The sequence below is a fragment of the Macrobrachium rosenbergii genome, chromosome 6 (assembly GCF_040412425.1).
Source record: "Macrobrachium rosenbergii isolate ZJJX-2024 chromosome 6, ASM4041242v1, whole genome shotgun sequence".
NCBI lineage: Eukaryota > Metazoa > Arthropoda > Malacostraca > Decapoda > Palaemonidae > Macrobrachium > Macrobrachium rosenbergii.
The window spans coordinates 53472822-53486511 of NC_089746.1; positions in this window are offsets into that span (position 1 = coordinate 53472822).

The following is a 13690-nucleotide window of genomic DNA, read 5'->3' on the forward strand; positions in this document are numbered from 1 at the left end:
CTCTCTCTCTCTCTCTCTCTCTCTCTCTCTCTCTCTCTCTCTCTCTCTCTCTCTCTCTCTCCAGATGTCGCTTCAAATGTTCTTAAGGCGATGAGGGAAGGAATTCATGAACTTGAATTCAACCCTCGTGAAATGAAATCTTTTTCTCAAAGTATCCTGAACAGTCTTTTAAGAACGTGTGAGGAATAGGAGACAGGCAGAGGGTTTAGATCTGAGATACTAAATATACCAGTGATCTAACGCTGTTCGTATGTACATACATACATGCACACACACATATACATATATATATATATATATATATATATATATATATATATATATATATATATATTATATATATATATATATATATATATATTATATATATATATATATATATATATATATATATATATATAATAATATTATATATATATATATATATATATTATACCGTGTACGGAATAGAATAGAATAAATTATACAATTTAGGCCAAGGGCCAAGCGCTTGGACCTACGAGGTCATTCAGCGCCGGAAGGGAAATTAACAGTAAGAGGTTTCAAAGGAGCAACGGGAAGAAAACCTCGCAGTTGCAGTATGAAACAATTCGTTAGGAGAGGGTGGAAAGTAAAATGGAAGAAAGAAAATACTGCGAACGGAGGTACAGTGAAAGGAATGAAAGAGGTTGCAGCGAGGGGCTGTCTAGGATTAACTCGGGTACTGGATAAAAAAAAAAACAAGGAGAGATGCACAGGATATTAATAAGGATTACCGAGGTTCTTTTGCTTCTCTTTTATTTCTGCTTCGAACATCTTGTGCAGAATAGGGTCAAGTGTGCAAAGACCTGAACTTAAATTAATATTATTTTTCTTTGATATTTTTATTCATGCAGAGTGTAATAGATTTCTGGAAACAATATTTTTATATTCTGTTATTATTCTACTAAAAAGAATATTATTATTTTTTTTTTTTTTGCCAGTTCTTGCTAAATATCTATGCCGATTTTTTCTGACATTTAATTCCTTATTTGTCTAGCCCAAATAAAATAAATCACAATCCATACATCTGGTGGAAAATTTTTTATAAAAATCTTTTGCAATTGTTACATAAAAAGATTACATCTACGCTGAATATTTTCAACAAAGATTTATTGGCTCAAAGACGATTTAATAAGGCACTCAAATGGTGTTATTAAGTAATTCTGGATTCATGTCTCTTGTAATGTAAAATATCTTCATAACTTTATTGTAGCAAGTATCCAAAACAGGAGCTGGATAGCATTTGTCTATATCTATCTTTATAATGTTCTGAAGTTCATAATCCAGGAATTCAGGATTGTCAACATGCAATGCTCGTAGGAACAGTGAAGAGAATACAGAATTTTTATATTAATATGATGTCCTGAAAAATCATGAACATGTTACATTACCTGTTGACTTTCTGTATATTTAGTCCTAAGGATATATACATATATATATATATATATATATATATATATATATATATATATATATATATATATATATATATATATATATGTATTTATATATATATGTATATAAATGTGTGTATGAGAAGGATTGCCTTTTTATGGCTAAGATGCTTTGCAATATCAATGGGAGTTTGCTGCAGAAGGTGTTCTACACTTTCTTTTAACTGTCTTATGCCAATAACCAGTACCATAATATAGATTCATGCAACGCATTTAAAAAAAAATAAAACCATTCTAATCCCATCGTCCACCTACAACTTTCCAGCGATAAATGAATATACTGAATTTCTGGACATCTCTTGATTTTTCATACAGAATTGCGAGATATTATCTCTACCAATCAAAATTTTACAAGACTTTCAAGACTAATTATGTTGCTATCACAGGCACTACTGTCAATCACTTCGGTGACTTTCTGAATGCAATCTTTTATATTTCTAAATCTATTAAAGGACATGTGGAAAAAAAAACACTATTATCCACGAGGAATAATCCTTCGCACTCTCTCATTCCCTTGTCAACCAACGACAGGCTTCAGACACCTCAACATTCGTAATAAGAAATATTTTTTAATGTTTTCTGTTAAACACACATACACATATATATATATATATATATATATATATATATATATATATATATATATATACATATATATGTATGTATTTATACATATACATATATATACACATATATATTATATTATCTTATAATTTTATATATATACATATATCACATATATATGCATGCATATTATATATATATATATATATATATATATATATATATATATATATATATATATATATATATATATATAGAGCAGGGATTCTGGGAGCTACACACTTAAACTGACTGCCTATGTAACCTATTTTGATACTAAGTAACATATATATATATATATATATATATATATATATATATATATATATACATGTATATATATTAAATATATATATAAATATATTTATATTTATATATACATATACATAATATATATATATATATATATATATATATATATATATATATATGTATATATATACACGTGTGTGCGCACATATAGGCTATGTGTGTCAGTAACTAAAAAGGTTAAATCAATATTCAATTTAACTGCTTCGTCCATAGACTGTCTGGTAAACTGCCTCCTTCATTGATGGATACAAAATTAAAAAGAAATTGTATGGACAGATTTTACATGCAACACTGTTTTGCATTCTGAAAGTAATATGTTTTTAAATTATAAAAAGAAACTAATTTTCAAGCGCTCTAAATTTTGTGAGGAAAATAATTATCATTTGTCATTTTCAGGTATCATTTGCTATAATTTTAATAATATTAGTACAAAGCATTAAAGATGGATTTTACTGGAATACTATTGCCAAATAAACTATTCAATTTTCTCTTTATGAAAAGCAGTTTTAACTAGCACATATCTTTTTTCACTGAACGATATGAAGGATTCCTGCCCGTAAAAACCAGATCCATAAACATGATTACAATTTTTTTAATTCTACAAAAAAATAAATAAATAAATAAAATATGAAATTTTTAAATATATGACTATGAAGCTAACCTAAGACCTCGTCTGATTTACAGTCTAAATATAATGTAATTTCAAAAGAAGATTATCCCTCGACGTTTGTTTGTGAGAGAGAGAGAGAGAGAGAGAGAGAGAGAGAGAGAGAGAGAGAGAGAGAGAGAGAGAGACTCAAAACGAGTAACAAACAGGAGTGCTGTTGTGACGAACATTGCTGCCAAAGCATAAGAATTATTCGGGGGTCTCCACCCATTTAAAACCCGACAACTTGTAAACGCAATAAAATAGCAACGGACAGACACGCGCAGACAGGTAACGAGTCGAATCGAAAACATGAGAGGCGAGAGATCTCTCCAGGTGGGAACCTTTGGCACGCAAAGTCAGATGATGATTCCTGGCGGTGACGTAATCATTCCTATTGTGGTCGACTCCTTCCTCGGCGTGAGTCACTTAAGCATGAGTCATCCATAAAGCTTCTGCTGCTTTGAGTCCAGCGTGCCCAGTGCCCAGATAGCTTCTCTGCCCAGGGGACATCCCTCCTACCCCATGCCCCCCAAACTCCGATACCCGGCCGTCTCTCTGTTCAAGCAGCGCCCTCTGTGTTGATATAGGTGCCGGTTATGGGACACTGATTGGATTTACGAGATGGGTTTATGAGGTGCAGATTGGATGGCTAAATAGTCGGCGATAATGAAATGGCGAGATGAACCGACGCTCGTCTCCGGCAATAATAGAGATTGATCAAATTTTACGGTCTGTCGATGATCTCATCTTTCATCGATGTCAGCTGCTGTCACATACGGTACTGAACGTCAGTCATTCTTCTGCCGGATATCGTATCAAACAATTATCATGTCATTCCGTCAGTCACATTCATCAGTAACAATGGCCACTGAAGTTCTTAAATTTTTTATATAGCTTATGTCTATGCACTAAGTCACTGGCCTTATCTGATCTTGGTTACTGATCCCATAACTGGCTGCATGACGCTCCAGTTTTAATTTCAATTCCTCAAAAACATTTCGTTTAAAATTATACCGTATCTAGAATCAGTACAAAAGGCGGGGGGGGTTGTGCGTCAACGAACTTGTATGACTAAAAATTTCCCCGCTTTTTGTCAGTTACTGAACTGATCACCCTATTACTTTTTATCTCTTGTATCTAATTTTGTTTAATGTATTGTATCTACCTTGTCTATCTCTGTATATGGCGCTGAGCTGCAATAAAGGATATTTATTATTATTATTATTATTATTATTATTATTATTATTATTATTATTATTATTATTATTATTATTAATGGTCCTATGAAGTACGTGTTTCATGAGAAGAGAGACAGTAACACCTTTACGTTAGACATAACTAAGGTATCTTCATCAAAACAGTCTCGACAGAAATTCTATTTTTTTATAAAAGCTCTTAATAATTTCTTCACAAGAAACATCTTTAAATTATACAGAAAAACACAGTAAGCCTCAAAATCTGTAAAGGCAGCTGCTCTTCCAGGTAATTCTTTGAAGTAAACACTTGTGTCACTGATTGTTATTGTAAAAAACCAAATTTCGGTAGTTCTGTAAATTTTGTGATTCCTTTATTTCTACTCTTTGTACACCAACCCATTTTCCAGATTTTATATGTATTCAACTATGGACTTTTGAATTCCAAGTCCTCCGACCTGTATTTTTCGGTTGCGAATAGAGATACGTATTTAATATCCCTTTGCGAAAGATGTTCTATTGCCGGCAAGAAAGTAAAATCAACAAGTTATGTGATCTATTTCTACATATCTTACCGGCAAGGAGTTTGCAACAGCAATTTCTCTGATTTAACCTTTAAGCTAATTGTGAAATATCGTGTCTAGTCATCACTTAGATGACAGGCACCAATGACAGCCAAGAAGTTTTATCTCATAAATCAATGCCCTGAAAACTCCAGAAGACCTTGGGAGTATGGTGGGAAAGTTAGTGGATCACAATGAGGCTTAGGAACTCAAAAGTTTAATTGGTAGTCAAGTTGGCAGTTTCCAAAGGGAACGACAGAATTTGGATCTTTTACTAAAAGAAAAAAAACGGTTGCTAAGAAGTGGGTGTAAGTTTAAGGAAACGGTTTATTCCTGCATGAAAATATGCATGTAAGCTAAAGCTTTACCGCAACGAACTAAAACCAGAAATTTCTCTAAATAAATCCTTAAGGTAAGCAACTCCTTTCTCTCAAACATTTTACAACTTTATTCATCCTGAATCAGAATAAAATCTAAATACTAACCCTTGTCATGTGATTCTTCTGTTACAGTTTTTTAATAAGCTAAACTAGCCATTATCCTCGTTTAATTTTTGAAATTCTATTATTTGTAATAATTCTATGTATAATACAAATCCAGATAGCGATCTGAAGATTTTACAGCAATAACTCTTTTTTTAAGCTTGATTTTTATCAAGAATTTTAGGTGCCCAGCCGTAAAGAACAGATTTATTCAAGTGAACATGTCCTGTCATTATTATTATTATTATTATTATTATTATTATTATTATTATTATTATTATTATTATTGTTGTTTGCTTAGCTTTACACTTTCAAGTATCTGTAATGTAGGGGTCGTTTTCGTGTCAAACACTATATCAATGGTGTCATAACTTACAGATAGATAATGAATTGTGTTTTTCAGTTCTAATGTACCATCTTAGTCTTCGCGTCATTAATGACCTTAATATATAAGAAAAACTATTTTGCTACTCTGAATATTCAAAGGAATCTTCTTACCATTCCCGACCTAATTTACGAGACGTATTGCCCTGCTACCAGCGCTACCAGTCTCAAGGAGCCCATAAGCCACATGCCACAACAAAATAACTGGCTACCACTTGCCCATGGCACTTAAGCACCCAAGTTTCATGGCAGTCTCGCATTTCTGTCTCTTTTTGCTAATTCTCAACGTCCAGAGGCGTCTTGGGGGCCTCTAAAACCAACAAAACACTTACACATGTTCCCAGAGGGTTAAAGGACTTCCTTGTTTATCACGCAAACTGAAGCATGTTTTACTTAGATAACTGTGACACTGAAAAATGATATAACGGGCACTTTACCCTAACCAAGATGGATTAACCACGGCGTGATATCAGGTTGTCATTGCCAATAGGATGTACGTGACTCTGCTTCATAAAGTATATATATTTTGAACATAATGGTAAATTTTCACTCATAATACATAAATGTACCCATACAGCAGTGACCGGTAATACATGGTATGAGGCGTATTAATAAAACCTAATTCGCATTACCAATCATCAGTAGATAATATTAAATGCATCCCATTTTCGTTTTATTCACCTTAGAATTTCACGCCCTAATTTTATGCAGTAAATCGATACTTTTTCATTCTAATTTCGAACTGCTTTATTTTCAGAAAAGAGGACAAGATGAGTTATGATTAATTTTTAAGAATAAACTGAGTTCGCGTTTTATCATTTTTCTGTGTCATCGTTGCCAAACAAATTTCTTTTCAATGACACTTCTTGTCAAAATGTGCTGTCAACACATAAACACAGAACGATGTCTATAAAACAAATATATCTATAAAACAAATTCAAGCACAAATGTCTCCCCGTCGTGATTAATACAAATATACAACCAATCGCTAATGGCGCCATAAATTTCAGATTCCCACCAGACAATGACCGATTTATTAGAAATTCTGTACTCGAACAGTTTGCGAAAACCGCAGCGGATATAAATCTCAACTATCTCTCTAAAGATACCGCTGGGACTTTGTGAGTGTCATTATTCCCAAACTTCCGGTTGGGTGTTTGGTAGGTCCATTTGTGTACAACGTCTCTTCCTTCTCCCCTGGGTTCGTTCGCATGCCATCTGTTTGGTTTGTTTGTAGGTTAAACGGTTCAAGAAATCTCAGCCAAAGCTGTAAAGCACTGTCACATTCCTTGACGGAAAGCATTTTGGAAAGACCAATTATGGTTCAAATCATAGTATGGTTTTCCATATCTATTTTGCTATTCTTCTAGCATCTGTTATAGGCTTCGAATTCCTTAAAGACACAATGTAACCATCCAGAATGATTGCCCGTTTAATCTAGGAAATAATACTGACGTGTTTTGTTTATCAATGAGTCGTTCTACATTCTTTTGCCGTCCGTCCACAGAATAAGAATGATGAAATTAAAGACCGTGTAACCTTAACAGTAGTTTTTCGAGGTCACATTTTATAAGATGCTGCCCTGAGTTCTTTTTCTTTTTTTTTTTTTTTTGGACAGTAGTCTATAGGGTCGAGGTGGGTCGGAGGCCGTTGGTGGATTATACCTAGGAAAGGAAAAAAAAAATCTAATACGTGCGCTGCCTTTGTCACATAATTAAAATAGCAGGGGCGTTCAGTATTAGGGGAATGAGGGAGGTGAAGGTAGGGGAATGAGGGAGGGAGAAGATAGGGGGAATGGGTAGTTGCTGATGGTTTCCCCTGGCAGAATGAAGCCAGTGAGAGTGTGTCTTGGGGGTCGTTGGAGATCTGGCGGTTTGTAGCCTCAGTATTCATAAATCAGTGAGGCGGTCAGATTGCACAACATAACGTGAACCCGAGTCACAGCATGGGGTGAAAAGGACCCCGCCACTCCCCATTATTTGGCTCGTGCGAATAAGGTTTTTCTCTCTCTTCCCTTCATCTCGCAGGACACCCCCCCCCCTTTCCCCACCCCCACCCCTCCCCTTTATACCCTCTGCACAATCCTAGGAGACCAAAGAGCCACCGTTAGCCCCGCCGAAATTCTCTCATTCCACTGTTTTTCTTTGAGACGGACAGAGGTGATTCATCTTTAATCTTCCTTCGTGTGATAGGTGACGCTTTACGAAGACGTGGTGATTTTTTTTAAGTTGTGATGATTGTAAACAATGGTGGATTATTACTGGAATTCCCTTCCTTAAATTTGCAGTTCTGAATATGATTTGTTGCCTACAGCAACAAATGACATTCTTGTGACTCCTCTGTGTCAAAGAGCAGAGGTCTCTCTCTCTCTCTCTCTCTCTCTCTCTCTCTCTCTCTCGCTCACATCAGACACTCAAAGCTCCCTGGTAATTGTCTAAGCTGACGAGACACATAAGCTTCCTCTCCATGGGGGCATTTTAAAAGGCCCATCTTTCAGTAAATTGTTGTTGTGACTAAATAGCTTGTAAAGTTATCTGATCTCTATCCAACGCCACCTACTAAACCAGTCTGACATGTTTCATTCCCAAAGCTTCTTTTAAAAATTTTTAAAAAGAACAAACTGAGATAGAAAACTTCTGAAAACACCTTTTTAAAAGAATCTGCCTTCGATTTGATTTAGAGGATTAAGGGGATGAGCCAAATATTTCTTCTTTTCATTTGTCTAGATACAGTTCAGACAAATTAATGTTCAGTTGGTTCCTTACTGTTGCTCAAATACGGTATAAAAAAAAAATCAGAATAAAGCCCAGCACTTAAAGCGACGGACCAAGAATTATGTTGTATCTTACATTGTTTTTTCTCGCAGGCATGAGTAACAGGTACCACAACAACAAAATCCATTCCAAAGTGGTCCAGGACGTTATAAGCTACGAACGAGCTACAATTCCCTCTATAAATCGAGAAACTTTCCTATGGGCGTAGCGTTCCGGATGCCCAGAATCGTGAATAACAATCATGGCGGCCAGTGCCAATAAAAGGCACAGGAGCGTTGTCTCCTTCTGTTGCCTGCCATCACTTATGGGCAAGACGACTCCAACCACCGGATCACCTTACGTAGCTATTCAAAACGGCCAACTCCCGAGGGTGGTGGAGGGAGAGGGAGAGAGAGGAGAGAGAGAGAGAGAGAGAGAGAGAGAGAGAGAGAGAGAGAGAGAGGCAGGCATTCATTCTGCCGTCTCGTGCTACCAATCGGGGTGCCATGTTTCCAAAAGTTTCTCCTTGTCTTTGAGGAGCATCACCAAGGGTCACATTCCACTCCTACGGTTGTTCCTCTAAGGAGTTCATTTGACGAAGGCGACTCTCAAATGGTGAATATGATTTCAGGTATTGTTGTCTGGTGTTTGCATTTTGAAATAATATTAGGTTCTCTGTAGCTTAGTCCTCCGTTCATCATTAGTCAAATTTACATGGGTAGGATTCGATGCACACATACGTGTGTATTTTATATATACCTGTGTATATATATTATAATATATATATATATATATATATATATATATATATATATATATATATATATATATATATATATATATATATATATATATATACATATATATATATATATATATATATATATATATATATATATATATATATATATATATATATATATATATATATATATATATATATATATATATATATATATATACATTACACATGCCACACTCGTATAAATCCTTCAATTTCTATTACATCCTATCGATGTATGCCCCGTTTTGTAGTCTATGCCTCAACGTAGTTAGAATAGACCAAGAACTATCGAATGAAGAAATCAATAAAACTGAATTGCTATGAACATCAAGTTAAAAAAAAATGTTTTCGTCGGCGCTTTGAGAAAAGCAAAAAAAAGAAATAAAAAAAAGAAAAAAACATAATGAAAATGTTGCCACAACTACAAGAACTATGGAGGGAGACTTTTTAAATCTGAAACGAAAAAAAAGAAAAAGAAAAGAAAGACCACTTGACTTCAAAAGGTCATCGCCAACTGTCCATAAAAAGGACAGAAGTCTTAACCAAGATAAGAACAAAACTGACGGGCTGGTTTAATTGCCTTCCCATAGCGGAACAGGTCAGCTACTAAAACGGAAACGGGGGAACGTAATCCTAGCCCGATCAGGCCCTCGGACTTAACAAAGTAAGATTAATGAAAACATTAAATTACGAAAACTCTACGGGTTATTCTCTCCAATTTAAAGCTGTGACATTATTATTATTATTATTATTATTATTATTATTATTATTATTATTATTATTATTATTATTATCATTATTATTGAAATTCGAGCTTCCAGAGAATCTGGTGTTCATTAGAAAGAAGTAACTGAAGGTAATGGGAAATCCAGAAAGAAAGGTCACTTATTAAAAAAGAAAAAAATAAATTAACAAATTAATAAATAGATAAAAAATAATATTTCATTTTCCGAAACGGAAATCAAAATGACAACGAGGAATTTCAGGCCGGCTAACCGTCGAGAGGAAATAAGGAAAGTTAAAAAAGAAAAAAATGTTCGTTGAGTTAACAATGAAACTAGCAGGGTTTTAAGAACAAAGGAAGCAAATGAATTCCAAAGCGTGTTGGGAAGTTGGAGGGAGTAAATATTGGAAAGTTAACATACGAACATTTTCTGTGCAAAAGTGTCGTGAATAAAAGGAAAATTAAAAAGAATATTAAATAGAATATGTATATATATATATATATATATATATATATATATATATATATATATATATATATATATATATATATATATATATATATATATATATATATATATGTGTGTGTGTGTGTGTGTGTGTGTGTGTGTGTGAGCACAGACGGCTGGGTTTAATCCCACGATAAGAAAGACCTCCCTCCTTAAAGAGGGGCAGTCACAACAACCGAAAAAACGTGGAATAAAAATACAACACCGAAGGTAGCCTAAGCAAGACCTGAAAAGGTCATGAACTACGATAAGAAATTAACCTGGCATTTCAGGCAAATGAATAGAGGCAGTAACTAGAAACGACTCATCTTAAAGGAGAACTGTGTGAAGAAGCATTACCAATCTATTTAAGCACTCGGGCGTGAATTAATTCTCGAGAGAACACTGAAATGAAGAACCAGACACATGAATGATATCTCAGGTTTCATTAGTTATTATTCGTGTCCAGAAACCGTTCGGTTTCCTTTCTTTCCAGAGAGAAATAAACAAGTTAAGCAAAAAGTCCTCGACCAGTGATGTCATGCTTCCCTAAACTTAATTAATTAACATCATTAGCATTTTGCTTTATTCATTTCGAAAAGACAAAATTTACTTTACGCTGCTCGCTCCGCTTTCTGTCTGGAATTCCAGGGCAGTCATTATGAAACAGGTAATTAAATCTTAATAATGCATCTCTCAGTTTCTGAGCATTTCTATGTATCACTTTTCTATACAGTCAATACGCAGGTGTATTATGATACATACGAGTGCTTCAGTTTTCATGATAGTGCGTATTTCGCATGCGTATGCATGAGCAATACTTTGCGTAAATGTAAAAGAATTCCTGTCATCAAGTTGTATGAATCAAAAAAATGTGTTTGCAAAAACACGGAGAAGAATCAAAAACCAAAAGTGACTGAAATCAACCTACTGCAAGTGCTATTACAAGAGTAATTATCAGCCTTGTGCCGAAAAATAATTAAGCCAATTAACATTTATCCGTAACTCACTTGTCAACAGACATAAATACCCGTACAGGCATGGGCATACACCCATATATACATATACTGTATGTATATATATATATATATATATATATATATATATATATATATATATATACATACATATATATATACATACATACATACATACATATATATAAATTTTTATATATATGTGTGTATAAATATATATGTAGATACATACATACATACATATGTATATGTATACATATACTGTATATATATATATATATATATATATATATATATATATATATATATATATATATATATATATATATATATATATATCAGTTGATGTTTTTAAGCCCAAACATAAGCATTCGACAGTCTGTCTCTTTAATAAATCTTGATGTTTTCTCAACACAAAATCCGTTCATACAGTGTTACGTAAAATTATTTTTCGCACAGTTCCAGGAGATCTCATAATAACAAGGAAAGAATAAATGGACAAAAAAATTTCTTAAAGGTGGTAGAATACGGTCATAAATACGTAAATAAATAAATTAATTAATTAATTAATTAATTAATTAGTAAATAAGCTAATGAATAAGTAAAATACATAAATAAAAAAATAAACAAGTGAATTGGTAAATAAAAAAATAAGTAGTTATATAAATAAACAAAAAAAACAAGTACGAAAGTAAAGAAATAAATAAAAATGAGTAAATATATAAATAAGTAAAAAACAGACAAGTAAATCAATAACTAACGGTATTCACCTTCCTCGACAGGGAAGAACATCAAATAAAGTTTTGATCTTCGCATGAAGGGTAAAGCTACAGTCGCAAGTTAATAACGTTAAAAGCCAAATTTCGCAGCTTACACCATCTCAATTTCTATTTGATAAAAAAAAAAAAGAAAATGTAGTCAAGATAAAAGAACCCTGAAAGCCGGGATTCAATCGCAAAAGACAAATTTTCGAGGTATGAAGCCCGGGGAAAATCTCTCCATTTGAAGGACATGCATTTGCAAAATAAAATTTTGTGCTTCCAATGTAACTGGTATCCAGAGTATAAAGGGTCTAACGAAAATATTAGAAAATAACGTACAGAGAGAGAGAGAGAGAGAGAGAGAGAGAGAGAGAGAGAGAGAGAGAGAGAGAGAGAGAGAGAGAGCTATCTGTCGGAATGAAATAACACAATAAAATTTTGCGCTTGCAATGTAACCGGTATCCGGAGAATATAGGATCTAAAGAAAATGTTCAAAAATACTGTACGTGAGAGAGAGAGAGAGAGAGAGAGAGAGAGAGAGAGAGAGAGAGAGAGAGAGTTAAGCTTATAAAACACAGCTTTGAAGGGTATGCATTACATAATAAAATTTTGTGCTTGCAATGTGACTGTTATCCAGAGAATAAAGATTCCAAAGAAAATATTAAAAAAAAGTACAAGAGAGAGAGAGAGAGAGAGAGAGAGAGAGAGAGAGAGAGAGAGAGAGAGAGAGAGAGAGAGAGAGAGTTTAGTTTACAAACCACAACTTTTGAAGGGTATTCATTACATAATAAAATATTGTGCTTGCAATGTGACTGGTATCCAAAAAATAAAGAATCTAAAGAAAATATAAAAAAAAGTACAAGAAAGAGAGAGAGAGAGAGAGAGAGAGAGAGAGAGAGAGAGAGAGAGAGAGAGAGAGAGAGAGAGATACAAAACACAAGTTAACGAAACTTCAAATAGCTCCCAGTGCATCATGTTACGAATCGGAGTTTTTTGGGAATAACCTCTCATTATCGACAATACGTCTTCCTAAGCCAAGACAAATAACGCGCAATAGGATGAATCAAAGCAATAAAAAATGCTTGCTCTCAAAGGCACTGAGAGGATTTCGTTAGACTAAGGAAAACTGCGTGTTCTAAAAGAAATCGTGACAATGAAATATTAACAAAACAGAAACAATGAATCAACAAATTAGCAATAAAAAACACAAAATATTCATAAGGGCAATGTAACCGGAAGATCAAAATAAAACTGTTAACGTTTCAATAAAGGGATAATAATGCTAACGTCTACTTGATGCCATGAATTTAAAAATTAGCAAAATTCAATAATGAATTAAAAGTAAATGAATACAACAGATTATGTGGAAACGCTGATCCAAGTACTGTGAGATGATCTGGCCATGCTAGGAGAATGGGAAATAAAATGTTTAAAAGTCTGAAAATAGGGAGAGTTTGTGTAAGGAGAGAGAGAGAGAGAGAGAGAGAGAGAGAGAGAGAGAGAGAGAGAGAGAGAGAGAGAGAGAGAGAGAGAGCTAACAGGT